The sequence below is a fragment of the Desmodus rotundus genome, chromosome 3 (genome assembly GCF_022682495.2).
Source record: "Desmodus rotundus isolate HL8 chromosome 3, HLdesRot8A.1, whole genome shotgun sequence".
NCBI classification, from domain to species: Eukaryota; Metazoa; Chordata; class Mammalia; order Chiroptera; family Phyllostomidae; genus Desmodus; species Desmodus rotundus.
This window is the reverse complement of record NC_071389.1, coordinates 101,016,441-101,021,912: the sequence shown is the minus strand read 5'-3', so window position 1 is coordinate 101,021,912 and position 5,472 is coordinate 101,016,441. Positions and strand designations below refer to the sequence as shown.

Sequence of the window (5,472 nt, the reverse complement as noted above, 5' to 3'; positions counted from 1 at the left end):
GTTATTGCCAATCCCTGAATATTGTGTTTGTACTGTAATTTCTTCATTCTGATGGGCTATATGAGGATTTAGTTAATCTATACATCTCTTCCCCATACATTCTCCCAATATCTCAATATAGTCATGCCACATTTTGGGCACCTTCATCATGTGGTAACTTTGTAACTTTAAGTATAAATAGACCTTGTCTCCTTATATTAATTACTGAGTGTATGTCAGCTTTCGACTTTGCACTAGTTCCAGGACTAGTCACATAATTTTTAGGGCCCATTGGAAAATGAAAATACATGGTTTCTTGTTTAAAAGTCCTTAAGAATGTTGAAAGAACATTAAGCCAAGCAAGCACAAGGCTCTGTGTGACTGCCCAGGTTGCATGTCCTGAGCTGCCCCTGTTTGCACCTATCTTATCCTTCAGTTTTCTTTCTTCTCTTTCACCTCTTAACTTCTGTCATTTCTTTTTACTTTTAAAGTATCAAGATTAATAATGCTTTGATTTTGTTCTGTAACCATAAATATCTCATTCATTTATTCTCTATAGGTTAAGTATCTAAGTTGAAAATTAATATGTACAGGCAGTAACTCGCTCCTTCCCGCTCCTCCACTCACCTGCCTCGGCCCACTCACCGGGTGTCAAAAATGGTGAAAGAAACCACTTACTATGATGATTTGGGGGTCAAACCCAATGCCACCCAGGAAGAATTGAAAAAGGCTTACAGGAAGCTGGCCTTGAAGTCCCACCCTGATAAGAATCCAAATGAAGAAGAGAAATTTAAACAGATTTCTCAAGCTTACGAACTGCTCTGTGGTGCAAAGAAAAGGGAATTACATGATAAAGGAGGAGAACAGGCAATTAAAGAAGGTGAGCAGGTGGTGTTTTTGGCTCCCCCATGGACATCTTCGATATGTTTTTTGGAGGAGGAAGGATGCAGAGGGAAAGGAGAAGTAAAAATGTTGTGCATCAGATCTTGGTAACCTTAGAAGATTTATATAATGGTGCAAAAAGAAAACTAGTTCTGCAAAAGAATGTGATTTGTGACAAATGTGAAGGCCAAGGTGGTAAGAAAGGAGCAATAGAGTGCTGTCCCAATTGTTGAGGTACTGGGATGCAAATACAAATTCATCAGATAGGACCTGGAATGGTTCAGCAAATTCAGTCTGTGTGCATGGGGTGCCAGGGCCATGGCAAACGGATCAGTCCTAAAGATAGATGCAAAAGCTGCAATGGAAGGAAGATAGTTCAAAAGAAGAAGATTCCAGAAGTTCACATTGACAAAGGCATGAAAGATGGCCAGAAGATAACATTCCATGGTGAAGGAGATCAAGAACCAGGACTAGAGCCAGGAGATATTATCATTGTTTTAGATGAGAAGGACCATACTGTTTTTACTCAACGAGGAGAAGACCTTTTCATGTGTATGGACATACAGCTGGTTGAAGCATCGTGTGGCTTCCAAAAGCCAATAGCTACTCTTGACAACTGAACCATACTCATCACCTCTCATCCAGGCCAGATTGTCAAGCATGGAGATATCAGGTGTGTGCTAAATGAAGGCATGCCAATTTATCGTAGACCATATGAAAAGGGTCACCTAATCATTGAATTTAAGGTAAACTTTCCGGAGAAGGGCTTCTCTCTCCTGATAAACTCTCTTTCCTGGAAAAACTCCTACCTGAAAGGAAGGAAGTAGAAGAGACTGATGAAATGGACCAGGTAGAACTGGTGGACTTTGATCCAAATCAAGAAATATGGCGCCATTACAATGGAGAAGCATATGAGGATGATGAACATCATCTCAGAGGTGGTGTTCAGTGTCAGACCTCTTAGTGTGGCCAGTGAATGATAGTCCCTGCTTGCATTTTATATACAGTAGTGAATGAGTGAAGGACTGTAATCATAATATGCTCACTACTTGCTATTGTATTAGTTTTAATATTCAACTATGTAGTGTTTTAAAAGTTAAATGAAGAATAAACTCAGGGGACAGTGAGGAGAGGGGATTACAGGAACTACTTTAAAGGACACATGGACCAAATCAAGGGGGAGGGTGGAGGTGGGGGAAGGAGGGGGGTTCAGCTGGGGTGGGGTGGAGGGATGGGGAGAAAAGGCACACAACTGTAACTGAATAACACTAAAAAATTAAAAAAAGAATAAACTCAAAATATAAAAAGAAAGAAAATTAATATGCACATAGCTCATTATTGTGAATTTGCAAATATTAATTGCAGAACCAAATAAAGGCCTGTATATCCTCTTGTTTTTCCTGGACTCTCCAATTGCTTTTACTTTTGTACTGTCCAGTTGCCTTGATGACATTCGGATTTTTTAAAAATTTTTTATTGTTATTCAATAACAGTTTTATGCCTTTTCTCCCCATACCTCTACCCCACCCCAGCCAAACCAACCTCCCTCCCCCACCTCCACCCTCCCCCTTGATTTTGTCCAAGTGTCCTCTATACTAGTTCCTTTAATCCAATCTCCCTACGGTACCCTCCTTCCTCCCCTCTGGCTGTTGTTAGGTTATTTTTAACTTCAATGTCTCTGGTTATATTTTGTTTGCTTTTCTCTTTTACTGATTATGTTCTAGTTAAAGGTGAGATCGTATGGTATCTGACCCTACCGCCTGGCTTATTTCACTTAACATAATGCTCTCCAGTTCCATCCATGCTGTTGCAAAGGGTATAAGCTCCTTCTTTCTCTCTGATGCATAGAATTCCATTATGTAAATGTACCATAGTTTTAGGATCCACTCATTTGCTGATGGGCACTTAGGTTGCTTCCAGTACTTGGGTACTGTAAATTGTGCTGCTATGAACATTGGGGTGCACAGGTTCTTTTGGATTGGTGTTTCAGGGTTCTTAGGGTATAATCCCAGTAGCAGAATTGTTGATTCAAAGGGCAGTTCCATTTTTAGTTTTCTGAGGAAATTCCATACTGTTTTCCACAGTGGCCTCACCAGTCTGCATTCCCACCAATGGTGCACTAGGGTTCCCTTTTCTCCGCATCCTCTCCAACATTTGTTTGTGGATTTGTTTACATTGACCACAATGACTGGTTTGAGATGGTACCTCATTGTGGTTTTAATTTGCATCTCTCTGATGGCTAGTGATGCTGAGCATCTTTTCATATGTCTCTGGGCCCTCTGTATGTCTTCCTTGGAGAAGTGTCTGTTCAAGTCCTTTGCCCATTTTTAATTGAGTTGTTTGTATTCCTGGAGTGGAGTCGTGTGAGTTCTTTATATATTTTGGAGATCAGGACGTTGTCTGAGGTATCACTGGCAAATATGTTTTCCCATACTGTTGGTTCCCCTTTTATTTTAATGCTGTTTTCTTTAGCCTTGCAGAAGCTTTTTATTTTGATGAGATCCCATTTGTTTATTCTTTCCTTTATATCCCCTGCTTTAGGGGACAGGTCTGTGAGGATGTTGCTGTGTGCAGTGTCTCAGATTCTCCTACCAATGTTTTCCTCTAGACTTTTATGGTGTTACGACTTATATTTAAGTCTTTTATTCACCTTGAATTTATTTTTGTGTATGGTATAAGTTGGTGATCGCGTGTCATTTTTTTTGCATGTAGCTGTCCTGATCTCCCAACACCATTTGTTGAAGGGGCCATTTTTGCCCCATTTTATGCTCCTGCCTCCTTTGTCAAAATTAATTGACCATAGAGACTTGGGTTTATTTCTGGGCTCTCTGTTCTGTTTCATTGGTCTATGAGCCTGTTTTTATGCCATTAACAGGCTGTTTTGAAGACAGTGGCCTTGTAATACAGTTTTATATCAGGTATTGTGATCCCTCCTGCTTTGTTCTTTTTTCTCAAAATTGCTGCAGCTGTTCGGGGTCGTTTATAGTTCCAAATGAATATCTGAAATGTTTGTTCTATACCTGTGATATATGTCATGGGTACTTTAATAGGGATTGCATTGAATCTATAAATTGCTTTGGGTAGTATGGCCATTTTGATGATGTTAATTCTTCCAATCCATGAGCATGGTACATGCTTCCATTTGTTTATGTCTTCCTTAATTTCTTTCTTCAGATATTTTTGTGTAGTTTTCTGAGCACAGGTCATTTACCTCTTTGGTTAGGTTTATTCCTAGGTACTTTATATTTCTTGTTGCTATATCAAATGGGATTTTTTTCCTGATTTCTGTTTCTGCTGTTTCGTTGTTGGTATACAGGAATGCCTTTGATTTCTGAGTATTGTCTTCATATCCAGCTGTTTTGCCAAATTCATTTATTAGGTCGAGTAGTTTTTTGGTGGAGTCTATAGGATTTTCCATGTACACTATCATGTCATCTGCAAACAGTGACAGTTTCATTTCCTCCTTTCCAATTTGGATGCCTTTTATTGCTTTTTCTTGTCTGATTGCTGTGGCTAGGACATCCAATACTATGTTGAATAGGAGTGGTGAGAGAGGGCATCCTTGTCTTGTTCCTGATCTTAGTGGGAAAGCTCTAAGTTTTTGTCCATTGAGTGTGATGTTGGCTGTAAGCGTGTCTTATATGGCCTTTATTATGTTGAGGAATGCTCCCTCTATTCCCACTTTGCTGAGTGTTTTCATCAGAAATGGGTGCTGTACCTTATCAAATGCTTTTTCTGCCTCTATCGATATGATCATGTGATTTTTGTCTTTGCTGTTGTTGATGTGATGTATTATGTTTATTGATTTGTGAATATTGTACCATCCTTGCATCCCTGGGAAGAATCCCACTTGATCATGGTGTTTGATCTTTTTAATGTATTGTTGGATGCGGTTTGGCAATATTTTGTTTAAAATTTTAGCGTCTATGTTCATCAGCGATATTGACCTGAAGTTTCCTTTCTTTGTTATGTCTTTATCTGGTTTTGGGATTAGTATGATGATGGCTTCATAAAAAGAGTTTGGGAATCTTCCATCAGTTTGGATTTTTTCAAATAGTCTGTGAAGGTTAGGGGTTAGCTCTCCCTTAAATGCTTTGTAGAAATCTCCTGTGAAACCATCTGGTCCAGGGCTTTTGTGATTGGGAGTTTTTTGATGACTGCTTCAATTTCGTCTGCTGTTATTGGTCTGTTCAGGTTTTCTGCTTCTTCTTCATTCAGTTTTGGAAGATTATATTTTTCAAGGAATGTGTCCATTTCACCTAGGTTTTCAAATTTCTTGGCATATAGTTCCTCATAGTAATTTCTTGCAATCCTTTGTATTTCTGTGGTATCATTTGTAATCTCTCCTCTTTCATTTCTAATTGTGTTTATTTGGATCCTATGTCTTTGTTTTCTTGATGAGCCTACTTAAAGACTTGTCAATTTTGTTTATCTTTTCAAAGAACAAGCTCCTGGATTTATTGATCTTTCGAATTGGGCTTTTAGTCTCTATGTCATTTAACTCTGCTCGGATCTTGGTGTTTTCCTTCCTTCTGCTTGCTCTGGTGTGTCTTGGTTGTTGTTCTTCCAGTTCTTGTAGGCGTAGAGTTAGGTTATTTGTTTGAAATATTT

At 38.9% G+C, this 5,472-nt stretch overlaps 1 pseudogene; it reads left to right on the top strand.

Annotated features, from left to right (window-relative positions):
- The first annotated feature begins 609 nt into the window (after positions 1 to 609).
- Positions 610 to 1,825, top strand: LOC112296216 (dnaJ homolog subfamily A member 1-like; annotated as a pseudogene).
- Positions 1,826 to 5,472: the final 3,647 nt, after the last annotated feature.